Source organism: Sapajus apella, unplaced genomic scaffold (genome assembly GCF_009761245.1).
Source record: "Sapajus apella isolate SASKATOON/1434 unplaced genomic scaffold, GSC_monkey_1.0 scaffold22, whole genome shotgun sequence".
Taxonomy (NCBI): domain Eukaryota; kingdom Metazoa; phylum Chordata; class Mammalia; order Primates; family Cebidae; genus Sapajus; species Sapajus apella.
Genome location: NW_022436962.1, coordinates 7115822 through 7133741, shown reverse-complemented (window position 1 = coordinate 7133741; position 17920 = coordinate 7115822).

Sequence of the window (17920 nt, the reverse complement as noted above, 5' to 3'; positions counted from 1 at the left end):
GCTTGTAATCCCAGCACTTTGGGAGGCCAGCGGGGGTGGATCATGAAGTCAGGAGTTCAAGACCAGCCTGGCCAAGATGGTGAAACCTCGATTCTTCTAAAAATACAAAAATTACCTGGGCGTGGTGGCCGGTGCCTGTAACCCCAGCTACTGTGGAGGCTGAGGCAGAAAATTGCTTGAACTTGGGAGGCAGAGGCTGCAGTGAGCCGAGATCGTGCCACTGTACTCCAGCCTGGGTGACAGAGTGACACTCCATCTCAAAAACAAACAAAAACAAAAAAACACGTTCTTTGATTTGGGCAGGAATGTAGAGAGGTCAGGGTGTCAGACTTGGGAACAAACATGACAAACGAGACCCAGCCCATTTTTTCCCCCTAAAGTAGTAGGGGAAGTAGAAAAGTTCCTTTTTAAAGTTTCCTTTCTTGCTAAAGAATAAGTGTGCTAAGAACTTTGTTAAGCCCTATCCTATGTAGCTGTTAGACATGCCATGCTTACAGGCACGTAGCACATTCTATGTCCTTGTACTTTAACCAAGATTATCTGTGCTGGAAGTGCTGGTAGACATGTCCCAGCTCTCCATTGCTTTTACCTGTTTAGACAAGTTTTAAGTTGTTAGCCAGTTGGGTTTTAGACTATGAGGTCTGGCTCCAGCCAATGGAGATCAGACACAGCAGTAAGGACAACCCCAAATGCATAAGGGATAAATTTGTCTGTCTTTGTTCATTGTACTCTTGTGGCACGATGGCTAGTGAGGGTAACCTTCCTGCAGTCCAGGAAGTAAAAGTTGCGTTGCTGAAAGATGCTTTGTCTCAGTGCTAATTTTTTTTTTGCAGCACTGAGCATCTATTTCCAACATAGAGTAAGTAAGAAAAAAAAGGTAAGATTGATTGTAGCCCAAGTTGCTGCTAAGCAGAAGAAACCTTGGAGAAGTGGTCACCATAGACCAAGGATGATGCTGTTTCTAAATAACTGGCAGGTTATTTGTTGCTTATAACCAATAGAATTCCATAAAATAAAATTGACAAACAGCCCACCAGGTCTCTATGGAAAGAAGGTGCCCTGCGTTTGATTCAAATGAACATGTCAGGGAGTCTTAACCTCTGCACCAGCTGCCAGGCACCAAGCAAAAGTGCACTGCCATGTTCTGGAAACAGAGCATCAATTTATTCATGTACAATGTGAAATTCTTTTTTTTTTTTTTTTTTTTTTTTTTGAGGAGGAGTTTCACTCATGTTACCCAGGCTGGAGTGCAATGGCGCGATCTCGGCTCACTGCAACATCCGCCTCCTGGGTTCAGGCAATTCTCCTGCCTCAGCCTCCTGAGTAGCTGGGATTACAGGCATGCGCCACCATGCCCAGCTGATTTTTTGTATTTTTAGTAGAGACGGGGTTTCACCATGTTGACCAGGATGGTCTCGATCTCTTGACCTCGTGATCCACCCGCTTCTGCCTCCCAAAGTGCTGGGATTACAGGCTTGAGCCACCGCGCCCGGCCTACAATGTGAAATTCTATGCTAGACTTTAAAATTTGGGGAAGACAATGTGCAAGAATAGCCAAGAAGCCCTGGCTCAGTGGTTCATACCTGTAATTCCAGCACTCTGGGAGGAAGAGGTAGACAGATCACCTGAGGTCAGGAGTTAGAGACCACCAACGTGGTGAAACCCCATCTCTACTGAAAATACAAAAATTAGCTGAGCATGGTGGTGCATGCCTGTAATCCCAGCTACTTGGGAGGCTGAGGCAGGAGAATTGCTTAAACTTGGGAGGCAGAGATTACAGTGAGCTGAGATCATGCCACTGCACTCCAGCCTGGGCAACAGAGCAAGATTCTGTCTCAAAAAAAAAAAAAAATAAAAAACACAAAATAGCCAAGAGACAGAAGCATAATGACAGACAATCTCAAAACACACCATAAAGTTTCAGTAATTAAACTAGTATGGTATTAGCATAGGAATAAATAAATCAATGAAACAAACAGAGTCCAGAAACTATGTAAATGGAAACTTAGTAAATGATCATGGTGGAGCTGGGTGTGGTGGCTCACGCCTGTAATCCCAGTACTTTAGGAGGCTGAGGTGGGTGGATCATGAGGTGAAGAGATCAAGACCATCCTGGCCAATGATGTGGTGAAACCTCATCTCTACTAAAAATAGAAAAATTATCTGGGAATCGTGGCATGCCTGTAGTCCCAGCTACTCGGGAGGCTGAGGCAGGAGAATCTCTTGAACCTGGGAGGCGGAGGTTGCAGTGGGCCAAGATCACGCCACTGCACCACTCCAGCCTGGCGACAGAGTGGGACTCTGTCTCAAAAAAAAAAAAAAAAAATTACTATCATGGCATTTTAAATTATTGGGGATGAGGTATTGTAATTATTAGATATTAATTTGAAAATAAAATAAACTTAGATTTATGCCTTACATCATATCTAAAACTAAAATTCCAGATGAGTAAAGGATCTAAACATAAAGAAAAAAAAATAAAATAAGGTAATATTAAACATAGCATTAAAATAGGCAAAGGTTTTTAAACAGTAAGCCATGAATGCCAGAGCCATGAAAGAAAAGATGATCAGATTTGAGAGTGTGAAAATGTTACACTTCTTTCTGAAGAAATATATTACAAACAAAATCAAAAGGCAAGTAGCAGGCTGAAATAAAATACTTGGAACATATAATCGATTACTATTAATTTCTACAAACTAGAAGAAAAACAGTATAGCCAGGGGTGGTGGCTCACACCTGTAATTCCATCAGGGGGAGGTCAAAGCAGGCAGATTGCTTGAGTTCAGGAGTTTGAGACTAGCCTGGGCAACACAGTGAAACCCAGTCTCTATGAAAAAATACAAAAAATATAGCCAGGTGTGGTGGCTGACATGCACCTGTAGTTCCAAATACTCAGGAGGCTGAGGCAGAAGGATTGCTTGATTCCAGCAGGTTGAGGCTGCAGTGAGCAGAGATGGCACCACTGCACTCCAGCCTGGGTGACAAAGTGAGATCCTCTCTCTCTCTCTCTCTCTCTCTCAAAGCAAACAAACAAATAAATGTCTAATTATTTTATTCTATTTTATTTTATTTTTGAGAAGGAGTTTTGCTCTTGCCACCCAGGTAGGAGTGCAATGGCACGATCTAGGCTCACTGCAGTCTCCTTCTCCTGGGTTCAAGTGATTCTCCTGCCTCAGTCTCCTGAGTAGCTGGGATTACAGGCACCTGTCACCACGCCTGGCTAATTTTTGTATTTTTAGTAGAGACAGGGTTTCACCATGTTGGCCAGGCTGGTCTCGAACTCCTGACCTCAGGTGACCTGCTCACCTTGTCCTCCCAAAGTGTTGAGATTACAGGTGTGAACCACCACACCTGGCCCATCGAATCATTTAAAAAGGTAATTTATAACAGAATACAAACAGTTTGGAAATACAACATACCAGCAAAATAAAATAAGACTGACTTACCGCTTTCTACCCATCACACGGGCTAAAGTTAAAACGCAAAATAACATATCATCAAGGCTTCTGGGAAACGGGGATGCACGTATATCTTTTTTTTACACTATCCTGTCTCCAGATGCACATATATCCTTGATAGGAGTAGAAATCTAAATTTATACCAAGGTTTTTGGAAGGCAATGTGTAGTATCTATTCCATTTTCATTCAATTTCCAGGAATTTATTCTACAGAAAAACTTACACGTGTACAGTCATGAGTAATGTATGGGTACAGGGATGTCTCCTTTAGCAGCTTATAAGAACAATGACAAAAAAATTAAAATAAAACTAGATAATTTCCTATTTCCATTTCTTTCTTTGAGCAAGGTACAATTGATTAAGTTTACACTCAACAAATTACAATTCTGCCTTTCAGAAATTACATTCAATTTACTTTGATTGGAGTCTAAGGCATTTCCAAACTCTTCAGTCATACTTTCCAGAAAATATCTCAGTTTATTCCCACATTCACTGTGTATGAGTTTTACTATTTTAATTATCAGAGGGCAATCTTATTTTCTAGCACTCATGTACTAGCAATTAGAAAACTGGTAAAATGCCATGTGGGTTCAGCGTTATCAACTTTCCCTTCCCACTTTCGAGTCTATAGGGCTGTTGCTCTATGGACTCATGGCCAAATTGTCGAGGCAGAGGGATCCTGAATGCAAGGTATGGAGGTGGGGGATGCAGAGGAACAGGGAACCAAAACAGGAGTTACTAGTAAGTGCTCGTCGTCATCAAAAGCAGTAGATCACACTGTCGGCTACTGTACTCGCCAGGAGACATTTGGTCGTACATGAGGACATTTTAGGTTGTCACAACTAAGAGGCTATTATTGGAATCTAGTTGATAGAGGCCAGGGATGCTGCTAGTATCCTACAATGCACAGGACAGCCTCCACAACAAAGAATTATCCAACCCAGAATAACAGTACTAGTAAGATTGATGACGGATAGAAGGTGACACAAAGCACCTTACATGGATTACTTTATTAATAGTCGCAATGACTTTATGAGGTAGGAACAATAGAAAATCTCCTAATAGACTTCCACTAAATCAACTCACTAATTAAATTAGCAGACGTTCTCTGCTTCTTCCATAACACATATGAAGTGATGTTTTTGGTCACGAAATGTACAAGGAAATGTTCACTGTCTAAGATGGTTGTGCACTTACGCTTCGTCACTGGAGCTGTACTTACCAAGTCACTTTTAGTAATGGACTTGTAATTTTTTGTTGTTGTAATTATGTATTTTAGGTACATGTTACATAAATCAGAGTTTACCAATCTTTTTTTTTTTTCTTTTTGAGACAGAGTCTTGCTCTGTTGCCCAGGCTGGAGTGCAGTGGCGCAATCTTGGCTCACTGCAACCTGTGCCTCCCGAGTTCAAGCAACTCTCCTGCCTCAGCCTCCTGCATAGCTGAGATTACAGGTATGCGCCATCATGCCTGGCTAATTTTTGTGTTTTAGTAGAGATGGGGTTTCCCTATGTTGGTCAGGCTGGTCTGGAACTCCTGACCTCAGGTGATCCACCCACTTCAGCTTCTCAAAGTGCTAGGATTACAGGCGTGAACCACCATGCCTGGCCCCAAGAGTTTCCCAATCTTGGCACTGTCATAAATGAATGAAATGAGTGCAAAAATAAGGAGAGTTGTTTCTATGATAGCATAGTCTCATGTGGCAGAGACTGGCTATGTCCTCACAAATCTGTCTCCTTGAATTACTGGACACAGAATTAGACTACATTTCCCAGAACCCTTTGCATTGGATGGGAATATGTTTCCACTTTTCTCACAAAGAGAATGTGGGCAGAAGTGGTATGTTTCCACTTCTTATATTCCAGGCTTGAGGTAGTTAAGAGCTAGTGTGTCTTCATCATTTTCCCTGTCTTTCTTTCCCCTTCTTCTCACTTGATACATTCAAAAGCAGTAACCTTGAAAGTCACATATAGAAGACTGCAGAGCCAAAAATGAAAGGACTGCACATCCCTGAATCATGCTTGCAGGAGAGCCACTTATCAGTTAGGAGCACCTGCTTTGGTCTCTATGTGAATAAGAAACTTATATTCGTCTTGAATTGCTATGCATTTCTGGGTTTGATTGTTAGAGCATATAGTGTTTTCCTAAAGAATACAACTGGGTTGAAAGAATTGGAAATACTTGTGAAAGTGAGTCCCTCAAAAACCACAGTTAAATTAAGTGTGGAGGCCGGGCACGGTGGTTCACACCTGTAATCCCAGTACTTTGGGAGGCCGAGGTGGGCAGAACACCTGAGATCAGGAGTTTGAGACCAGCCTGGCCAACATGGTGAAACCCTGTCTCTACTAAAAATACAAAAAAATTTTGACATGTGGTGGTGGCCACCTGTAATCCCGGCTACTCGGGAGGCTGAGGTAGAAGAATCGCTTGAACCCAGGAGGCGGAGGTTGAGTGAGCTGAGATCGTACCACTGCACTCCAGCCTGGGCAACAGAGGGAGATTCCATCTCAAAACAAACAAACAAACAAACAAACAATTAGGTGTGGGAGAGACAATGGTAAAATATTGGGAACAAAGTCATGAATATCTAAAATAATTTTACAGTTCAATTTATTTCTAAGAGTCTTTAAGCTCTGGCTTCATTTTGAGGAAATCATTGACTATGCGTTGCTGGCATAGAAGGAAATCATCTTGGAATCTAATCAGCAAACCCAAAAGGCCCAGCCTTACATCAAAAGATTGACCTATATTTGTGTGCATTTAGCTATTTTAAGTTGAAACTAAATGTTTAAAGTAAATATATATCACTTTTTTTTGTCATGTCTGGCTTTAGCTAATTTTTACAAATAACCTACTTACCACTAGTCCCAATCCCATTGAATGAGAGAACTTCTAGAACTCTGCCACTTTACAAATGAGGGAACTGGGGCTCTAGCAGGTATGACGACCTTCCCAAATCGCGTGGCTAGCAGGTGGCACAGCCAGAATTTACCTCTAGGCTCCCACTTCTCCACTGTCACTCATGGTGTCTTTTTTTCCTCTTGGGAGCTCTGGGGATGCTGAGCCAAAGGCCATGATCTCTGTATCTGATGGAGAAGCCAGTTCTGGCTTCCAGAGGCTTGTGACAAACAATGGGTAGCAAGTACCCCCTGGAAGCTGCTCATTTGGCAAATGCTTTAGTTTTTAGGAGTACTTAACTGCATGAAATATGCAGCCAAGAAACACAGACCCTGGCTTTACGTCAGTCCTGCTCAGAGATCCCACTGCAGGCTCCACTTCAATGCAATGGGTGTCTCCATCCCTGCTGTGCTGTAGCCACCAGTCCTTGGGAAATGCTCCGGATCTCAGGCTCCCTCTCACTGTCACAGAACTTTCTTTGTGGTTCACAAACACATTAAGCACATTACCTTGTTTAAGTCTCTCAACCACCCTGCAAGTTAGGCAAGGCATATTTAACCTCATTTTCCAGAACATTGAAGCTGAGAGGGGTTTTCTGAAGTCCCATGGCTACAATGTGGCAGGGTGAGAAAGGAAATATCAACACAGGTCTTGTATTTCCCAGTTCCATATTCCTTCTGCCGTACCACGTGAACTCTGCCACCACATCAAATCCTGTCACCCTACCACCCTGTGAGCCTTCAGCAGAGGCAGCTTGGTGCCCTGGTGAGAGAAAGTCTTTGGCAGTGGCCAGTTCTGGTTTGAGCCTGGGCTCTGACTCTTATCAGCCTGAGCTTCATCTTTTACGTGGAAGAGAATAAACATATTGACTCATTCATGAGTGGTGAAGACTGTGTACATATTTGGTAAAAGACGTTTGCAGGGCTCAGAGTAAATGGCTCAGAGTAAATGTTCCATCACTGCTCACCCCCCACCCATCTGCTCTCTACAATATGTGCTGTACCTGTTTCCACCTGAGCGCTGATGTCTGTACCTGCACCCGCACCTGACATTCTATCCCTACAACTGACTAAATGCTGGGCCTTTTCTGCCTGGCTGGAAGCTTCCCGAGAGCAGGGACCATCTCTCCTTCATGACAAATGCTGTGAAATAGCTTCTGTCCTTGACCAGGAGCCAGGAGATCTGGATTCCAGTCTTGTGTTACTTTCTTCCTCTGAGCCTCAATTTCCCCTGTGTAAAGTGAGGGAGTTTGACTAGAGGATCTCAAGGTCCTTTTGAATGATTATGTTTCCTGATTTCGAGATCTGTCACGTCAGACTGGAATCTCCCTGAAGCTAGAGGAACAGTGGCTGCCTCACCCCTGGATATTTCCACCTCAGAAAGGGCTCTGCATAACCACAAGCCTTTAAGTGCACAGCACCGTCTGCCAAGAGTGGTGCTACCATCTTGGAAGAGACACAACGAACAGAAAACCATTCTTCCCCCCAGGAGTCCTGCCTGCCGGAGGAGACAACACAAACATAAAAAAGCTAATGATCCTGGCTCAAGCCCTGGGTGTTTCTCCACTGGAGAAATACAAACAACCTCCTAATAGACCTTCTTGCTTCTCATATCTCTTCTTGCCAGTTCATGATCTCAGCTATACAGAGTCTAAAACCGATCAGATCCCTCACCTGCCAAAGCCTTTCATGGCCCCGTCTGTCTTTCCAGCGACAATCTGAACTCATCAGCATGATTACCAAACCCTTCGCTATCAGGCCTCTGCTGTCTTGGCAGGGTTCCAGTGATGATCGCTTTTCACTGGCAACCTGGATTCTGGGCATTTGGCACCACCTCCCCCACCATCTCAGCCCTCACCTCTACCCAGTAAGCCCAGACAACCTCTGCAACCAAAATGATCCACTTGATCGGCTTAGGTACAATCTGATGACATCTATTTACTTCTCTCATTTCAACATTTAAGCCCGAGGTGCCCTTATCAGCAGGAATTTCAAAATCTTCCTGGTAAGGCCTCTCATCTCCCACTACTCTCTGGCACTCAATTGCCTAACAGCTTGGGAGTTTACATAATCCAAAGAGATTCGAGTGTGAAGAAAGGGAAAGTGTAGGAAAGAACAGAGCCCTGTTGGATAAAGTGCGGCAGGTTTCCCGGAGAAAGAGGTTTTCATCAGGATTTAGACCTGTGAGAATTTGGGCAGGTAGTTTGTGTTGGCAATGAGGATGGGCAGACCCCTGAAGTATAGGAGCAATACCCAAGAGGTGAAAAGAAGTAGCATCCCTGGCTCAGAATTCAGTGACTTCAAGTTGATAAATTCCAGCCTGGGTGAACTCGTTCAATGCTGATGATGTTTCAGATTGGCGTAGTCCTAGACAGTCATAAACATAGTCTTGCCTTTGACAAATAATCTTGTTCGTGAAAATGTATGCTAAGGAAATAATTCAATTGAACACCAAAACTCTGAACAGCAATATTCATAGAGGCATTCCTTAAACTGGGGAAAATTTGGAAACAATCTAAAATTCAACAGTAGGAGTAGATTAAATGTAATATGAAGTGGCCATATAATGAAGTGTTGGGAAGACATTAAAAATGATACTTAAAGACAGGAGCAGTGGCTCACGCCTGTAATCCCAGCACTTTGGGAGGCCGAGGTGGGCGGGATCACTTGAGGCTAGGAGTTCGACACCAGCCTGGTCAACATGGTGAAACCCTGTCTCTACTAAAAATGTAAAATTAGCCAGGCACGGTGATGTGCGCCTATAATCCCAGCTACTTGGAAGGCTGAAGCAGGAGAATTGCTTCAATCCAGGAGGTGTAGTCTGCAGTGAGCTGACACTGTGCCACTGCACTCCAACCTGGGCAACAAAATAAGACTCTGTCTCAAAAAAAATTTTTTTAATGATACTTAAGATTTGTGTTGTTGAAAACCAATTCAGCAAATATTGATGGAGACGTTGATGGGGTTAGTTTCTTCTGAGACTGCTGTCCTTGGCTGGTAGATGGCTGTCTCTTTCTTGTGTCTTCATGTGATCTACCTTCTGTGTCTGTTTCCTGGTCTGCTTTTCTCCTAAGGATACCAGTCATATTGGGTTGGACCCACACTAATGACTTCATTTTTAACTGAATCTCTTCTTTAAAGGCTATATCTCCAAATAGAGTCACATTCTGAGGTATTGTGTGTTGGGACTTCAACATATGAATTGGAAGGAACATAGCTCAGCTTCTAACAAGATTTTCTGTTTGGGACTGTGCTGTGGACTTGCGGAACTAAGACGAAAAGGACCCAACCACTGCTTGCCAACGTCTGCAGACAAGGAAAAGGCTGTCTTTGATGAAAGGATGGAACTGTGACAGGGAAAGGCAGTGGTCTGCGGCAGTGTTTGCAGGAGACAGTTAGGGCAAAGGTGGGAAGCAGGACACAGATCCCATTTGGTGGGTGTGGAGTGGGACTTGGATGGTGTACACAGTATTCAGAGCCTATAATCAGGAAGTGCCTTGGTCTCTGTTTCCTTTAAAATTGATTTATCTTGGAAAATTTCCTCCTCTGCTCCTATATAAAAAAATCGCACAGTCTTCTTTCTTTCTTTTTCTTTTTCTCTTTTTCTTTTTTTTTGAGACAGAGTGTAGCTCTGTCACCCAGGCTGGAGTGCAATGGCATGATCTTTGCTCACTGCAACCTCCACCTCGTGGGTTCAAGAAATTCTCCTGCCTCAGCCTCCTGAGTAGCTGGGATTACAGGCATGTGCCACCACTCCCAGGTAATTTTTGTATTTTTAGTAGAGACAGGGTTTTCCTATGTTGGCCAAGATGGTCTTGAACTTCTGACCTCAGGTGATACACCTGCCTTGGCCTCCCAGAGTGCTGGGATTACAGGTGTGAGCCACCGAGCCCAGCCAGCCTTCTGACTTTCTAATCACTCTTAGGTAAGTCTTTGGGTCATGTTAAATTGTCAGACTCTGTCCCAATTTAGAAATTAAAATGTCAAGCCCCGTGTAATAATCAAAGCTTCCAACTTAAGCTATAGCCTTTTGCCTGGGTGGGGCTGCCAAAGCATACTGTCTGGGGCAGGGGCAGGTAATGGGCTTCTTCTCGCTTTACACTAGCCTCCTCCCTCTACTCATTCTCTCTGTCTCTATCTGTCTCTGTTTCTGGCCCCTATGGGATTGGGGTTGAAGGAGGGAAAAAAAAGATAGACCGTTCTTGTACCCACTTTATCTCAGTGGCTAGAACAGAATTCTCCGGCTCTTGGCTGGGGAGTGTTAACACTCCCTGGGCTGTGGGGGATAGAATGGCTTTAAACAGGCTTGTCAGTGATTGGCCAAGAGCCAAGAGACAAGGGAGTCATCACCCAAGACCTCCCGGCTGCCAAGGAGGTGACACAGCCTGGTCTGTGGTTTCTCAAATGGCCATCTTAACTTCAGCCTGCTCCTAATCATGAATCATCCTGTGACTGCAGCTAGTTCTTACAAGGACCTTTCAAGGAAAGCAGTTAGCCAGCTCCAACAGAAACTGAAATGAAAATTGATTGTGATTCTGGGTCCACATTTTTTTTTTTTTTTTTTTGAGACGGAGTTTTGCTCTTGTTACCCAGGCTGGAGTGCAATGGCGCGATCTCGGCTCACCGCAACCCCCGCCTCCTGGGTTCAGGCAATTCTCCTGCCTCAGCCTCCTGAGTAGCTGGGCTTACAGGCACCCACCACCATGCCCAGCTAATTTTTTGTATTTTTAGTAGAGACGGGGTTTCACCATGTTGGCCAGGATGGTCTCGACCTCTTGACCTCGTGATCCACTCGCCTCGGCCTCCCAAAGTGCTGGGATTACAGGCTTGAGCCACCGCGCCCGGCCCTGGGTCCACATTTAACTTTACATTCTCCATGGAAGCTGTAGGAAACATCAGAAGTGGTAATCCTCATGAAAGAAGCAAGCTCGATCAGCCCTTGTCTGATGTCTCACAGCGGTTAGGCACTGGGGCCTGGAGCTGCAGAACTTTGACCCGATCAGAGAGATGCTGAATTACCCACTTGAAGGAGGCATTGTGGGGTTAAGAACAGGCTTTGGTGCCACAGACTTTAATTCTAATCCCATCTCTACATTAATTTGCTCTCTATCTTTGAATAAGCCACCTAGCCTCTCTGGGGCCTTAGTTTTATTTTATCTAGCAGATAATATGTTTTTTACTCATGAGGTTGTCATAAGGATTGCAACACATAAAATACACAAAAACATTTACCCAGTACCTGGTGCATGAAAGGTCTTAATTTTACAGCCTTCCCCTGTTAGTGCTGAAATACAGTCTATTTCTTGGTCTGAATTAAAGACCACAGTCATCTGAGGTGTGGAGGGGTTCATTCCCCAGCAGTCCAGACCATGTTTAGATTTCTAGGACCTGAGGGAAACCCAAGTAACACTATGGGGAAGGGTACAGTTAGCTTGTTCAGGCAGAGATGCTGCTCAAAGAATTTCCATTTCTCTTCTGGAACCTCCAGCTGCTCCTAGTGCCCTGGGCCCACTCAGTCCTGGACACCAGAAGGCTAACCCTCTAAATAAATGGAGCCCTGGTAGGGTAGCCATTGGCTGTGTCCTTGGAATTTTAGTCCTGGTGACTGTACCAGGAAAGATACGTTGTTTATCTTCCTCCATCCACTACCAGCCCAGTGGTCAGTTTCCCATTGGGCTTATCGCTGTTTCTTATGCTGGGCCCTATTAAGTGGGAATGGATGCATTCTCTGCTCTTCCTGTTTCCATGAGAAATGACTCATCTAGAGCAACATTCCTGGTCTCTCATCCCAGCCCTCTCTCACTCCACTGGAGGAACAAGGGAGTGACTTACCTGATTAGTAATCTTTTTTCTTTTGAGACAGAATCTCATTCTGTCACTCAGGCTGGAGTCCCTTGGGACAATCTCAGCTCACTGCAACCTCTGCCTCCCAGGTTCAAGTGATTCTCGTGCCTCAGCCTCATGAGTAGCTGGAATTACAGGCATACGCTAATTTTTACATTTTTAGTAGAGACGGGGTTTCAGCATGTTGGCCAGACTGGTCTCAAACTCCCGATCTCAGGTGATCTGCCCACGTCGGCCTCCCAGTATTGGAATTACAGGCATGAGCCACCATGCCCGGCCTGATTAGTAATCTTAAAGAAGGAGCTGGGCCAGGCACAGTAGCTCACGCCTGTGATTTCAGCACTTTGGAGACCAAGGGGGGCAGATCACCTGAGGTCAGGAGTTCGATACCATCCTGGCTAACATGGTGAAACCCTGTCTCTACTAAAAATGCAAAAATTAGCTGGGCGTAATGGCACACTCCTGTAATCCCAGCTACTTGACAGGTTGAGGCTGGAGAATCACTTGAACCCAAGAGGCAGAGGTTTCAGTGAGCAGAGTTCATGTCACTGCACTCCAGCCTAGGCAACACAGTGAGACTCTGTCTGAAAACAAAACAACAAAAAAAGAAGCTGCATGTATGTGGTGAGCCCCTCTGAGATTCTATTTTGCAATCTATTAGGTTGGTGCAAAAGTCATTGCAGTTTTTGACATTAAAAGTAATGGCAGGGCTGGGTGCAGTGGCTCACACCTGTAATCCCATCACTTTGGGAGGACGAGGCCAGGAAGATCACTTGAAGTCAGGAGTTCAAGACCAGCCTGGCCAACATGGTGAAAACCCATTTCTACTAAAAATAAAAATAAAATTAGCTGGGCAAGGTGGTGCATACCTGTAGTCCCAGCTACTTGGGAGGCTGAGGCAGGAGAATTGCTTGAACCTAGGAGGCAGAGGTTGCAGTGAGCTGAGATTGAGCCACTGCACTCCAGCCTGGACAACAAAACGAGACTCTGTCTCAAAATAAGCAAACAAACAAGAAGTAATGGCAAAAACCGAGATTATTTTCGCATCAACCTAATATACCCTGAACTGCTCCCTCTACCATGTGGTGAGCTGAGCAGAGCATGTTCTGGTTCTTTGGAACAGGCTTGCTGTTTGGGGGTGGAAGCGGGTCAAAGTATAATTTTCAAAGAAGTTAAAAACATGACTTCCATACAAATATAGAATAGATATGTGTCAAAGATCCGTTTAACTCATTAACAAAGGAACGAGCAGTGTATTAAAGGCAGTTCTTAAGAACATCTGATGAACAGAGATTCATATAGTTAGTTGGGAAAAGAATGCAGAAATGTTTATTAAATTAGATGCAAAATTAGTTAATATCCTACAGTGCAGCAGGATACCGTGGCTTACGCTTATAATCCCAGCACTTTGGGAGGCCGAGGGGGGTGGATCACGAGATCAAGAGATCAAGACCATCCTGTTCAACATGGTGAAACCCCGTCTCTACTAAAAATACAAAAATTAGCTGGGCATGGTGGCACGCACCTGTAGTCCCAGCTACTTGGGAGGCTGAGGCAGGAGAATTGCTTGAACCCAGGAGGCAGAGGTTGCAGTGAGCCGAGATTGCGCCACTGCACTCCAGCCTGGGTAACAAAAGCGAAACTGTCTCAAAAAGAAAAAAATATGTATCCTACAATGCAACAAAACTGTAGCCTTTGTAATTATTCTTCTATCAAACAGCAATAGTTTGCATCTTTACTAGACAAAAATATACAAATTAACATGTAATGTTAATGAGTGCTAATGAATCCAGGTTCTAATATGAAGTCAAGCAAAGACTCGTTTCTTGTAGTGAATCAAATAAATCTTGGTGGGCCTGTTAGACACATCACAGTACAACATCGAGAGGACAAGCAGTCATCTTTTTATATTACTTCCCGCTTTTGACAATTTTGAGTAATGCTCAGCAAAGGATAAATTCAGTACTGGGGGAGGAAATAGCAGTAAACACACGTAAACATTTTGTTGAATAGTTTTTTTGGGAGTGGGGACGGGCAGGGCAGGGATGGTGGCTCATGCCTGTAATTTCAGCACTTTGGGAGCCCAAGGCAGAGGGAGTGCTTGAGCCCAATAGTTGGAGACCAGCCTGGCAACATAGAGAGACCCTGTCACTGCAAAAATGAAAAATTAATTGAGAGTTGCGGTGCACACCTGTAAGTCCTAGCTACCTGGGAGGCTGAGACGGGTGGATCGCTTGTGCGATGGAGTTGGAGGCTGCAGTGAGCTATGATTGTGCCACCGCACTCTAGGCTGGGTGACAGAGTGAGACTTTGTGTTTAAAAACAATAAAAATAAATAAAATAGTTCGGGGTTTTAAATCTTTCTATCTCTGTCTTTGTAATTCCTTGGTCTAACTCGCCTTTTGTTTCTTTCTGAAAGGAGTGTTATCTACCGAGCCTCCCAAACCGCAGTGGGCATCATTTTCCCTGGCAGGGCTGCCTGTGAGCAGTCATGTGTCCCCATCTCCCTGGGCTGGCTCTGGGCGGGTGGTGGCCCAGATTTTGTTGCCTCCTCCCTCTGCCAGTCTAGGAGGCAACATCAATTCAAATTTCAGGCTATGAAAGCACACGAGGAAATAGACTTATTAATTTCTGTTATAAATTTGCAGAGATGCCAGTTTAGTAAACAAAATAAATATCTCTTCTCAGCATATTTGCCTATTATGAATATGTATGAGCTCTTAGAACTTTGGGAAGACAGCTTCTGGATTTAGAGCACCCCCCCAGGTGGAGAATGGCACAGGGCTTGCATGCTTTATTTCTCAGCCCCCACCCGTCACCTCTAAACTCTTCAGAGGGTGAACGCCCATTATGTGACAGCCACAGAGATAGGAGCTGATGCTACAAAAATGACCAAGATGTATAGTTTTGGGTCATCACCAGGGTATGGTCTCCTAGATGAGAAACCTATAAACAAGCAAATTACAATATGACACACACGTGTATCACACACATATGTAATGATACAATGGGTTCATGTTTACGTGATACAATGATGAATCACACACAATGTGATATCACAAATATAATGTGATAAATACATCAGCAGAAGCCTGTGTGTGGTATAGGGGTTTGTTTAAGAGACAGATTGGGGTGGGGAAAAATACAAACTGCAAGCAGACACACCGAGGGTCAAATTTCAGCTCTATTTTTTTTTTTTTTTTTGAGACAGAGTTTCACTCTTGTTACCCAGGCTGGAGTGCAATGGCGTGATCTCGGCTCACCGCAACCTCCGCCTCCTAGGTTCAGGCAATTCTCCTGCCTCAGCCTCCTGAGTAGCTGGGATTACAGGCACGTGCCACCATGCCCAGCTAATTTTTTGTATTTTTAGTAGAGATGGGGTTTCACCATGTTGACCAGGATGGTCTCGATCTCTTGACCTCGTGATCCACCCGCCTCGGCCTCCCAAAGTACTAGGATTACAGGCTTGAGCCACCGCGCCCGGCCTCAGCTCTATCACATAGTTGAACGCTTTAGATAACAACTTATTTATAAAATAGGGTCATTCCTTCCTTACTGTTCTTGAGAGTATTTGCAATAATGTATTTAGAGTACTAAATATAGTAACCAGCACCTGGTTGTCACTCAATAAATTATAGCTATTAATGAGAGGCATTGATTGTTTCTTTCTTTCTTTCTTTTCTTTTTTTTTTTTGAGTAGAATCTCTTAAGATCGTTTCTTTTTGTTTAGGTACAATAAATAGCTCATGATAGAATTGCCCTTTGTAACGTCCCAGGCTCTTTCAAGTCCATTATCTCAACACTGGGAAGGAGGTATCATTGGCCTCTTTCCACAGATTAGGAAATCTGGGCTTAGGGAGGTGAGTAGCCTTGGCCAAGGCCACAAACTAGTGCAGAAATGCTGAGCACGAAGCGTTTTTGGGTGGGAAAGAGAGTTAGTGAATCTGTATCAGCTAGAAAGACAGGAGCTGTTCTGCCTTACCTGCACAAGTGCAGAGAAGCGGAACAAGCAGGAGGGAAGGAAGCAGTGTGCCCTTTGCTAACACAGGGATGGCCAGAAGATGATGGAGGTCATGGAGCCCACTTGAGTGAATTAAATCACATGATGAGAGCAAACGGGGACCCCTATCTTTTCTTGGAAAATAACTTTACATAAGAGAGGCCAAGACTAGGCATGTGTAACATATTTTAGAACCTTTGTCCGTTCCCCTTGCTTGATAATTTTATCATCCATTCCCGTGAGTGCTGAGCAGAGAACTCGTGATGAGGAAAACCACCTATCTGCATGTTTTGGGGGCAGCAAGAAAGCAAGAAAAGGAAAGACAGCATCCTATTGCTTGTGGGCAGGAAGGAAAACAGAAACTGGGGGGCAGCATCCTACTGCATGGGGACAGCAGGGAAACGAGAACTGGGGAAACAGCATCCTACTGCATGGGGACAGCAGGGAAACGAGAACTGGGGGACAGCATCCTACTGCATGGGGACAGCAGGGAAACGAGAACTGAGGGGCAGCATCCTACTGCATGGGGACAGCAGGGATGATGTGAATACTCCTCACCCACCCTGCCATCTTAACTACTCTTACCCCTTACCCCACCCACCATGGTACCTGAACTTATGGTAATGTGTACTCCTTGCTCCTACCCCCACCACCGTAACTGATCTTACCCCATAACACCCCTGCTCCCTCCCCAAAAGATTTGCCCTAACCTATAAAACCAACTCCTGTCCCACTGCCCTTTGCTAACGCCCTTTTCGGCCTTAGCCCACCTGCACCCAGGTGAATAAACAGCCATGTTGCTCACACAAAGCCTGTTTGGGGAGTCTCTTCATTCAAAGCACGCAGTTTAACACATGGGGAGATCCAATTTTTCTTCCAGCATATAGTCACTGCCTTCCGGTCTGTTTGGGTATTGGGGTGGGGTAGGGGGGGTGAGCAGCCAGTTTCTCTGCCATTCAGTGTTGGAACAGAATGGTACATGGTTCATTTGCAACAACATGGATTTGGGCTAGACTTATTATTGTTATTATTTTAAATAGGGTCTCACTTGTCACTCAGGCTGGAGTCCAGTGGCCATGATCTCAGCTCATGGCAGACACGACCTCCAGGATTCAAGCAATCCTCCTGCTTCAGCCCCTCAAGTAGCTGGGAATACAGATGTGTGCCACTATGCCTGGCTAATTTTTGTATTTTTTTGTAGGGCTTTTGCCACATTGTCCAACTCCTGGGCTCAAGTGATCGGTCTGCCCCGGCCTCCCAAAGTGCTGGGTTACAGGCCTGGCCACCGCGCCCAGCTTAGACTAGACGTTAGATAGCTTAGATTAGCTAGAAGTCCTGAGAAATGAAAAGGAAAGGGACTATATGAAGTTTCTTGGCTAAGTTTTTTTGGTCTTTTGTTTTCCAAAGTATTTTAGAATAAGTTACAGATATGATTTTTCATCCCTAGATACTTCTGTTTGTATCTTTGAAAAATTAGGGTTTTCTTTTTTAGGTTAGTTCAGTTAGGGCATTGTTGATGTACGTGTGTGTGTGTGTGTATGTGTGTGTGTGTGTAGTGTATGTGGTATGTAGTATATATGTGAATGTACCTGAGAGGGTGTGGGTGTGGGAGTGTGTGTGGTGTGTGAGCCTATGTGTGTGTGGTGTGTGAGCTCATGTGAGTGTGTGTGGTGTGTGAACTCATGTGAGTGTGTGTGGTGTGTGAACCTATGTGTGTG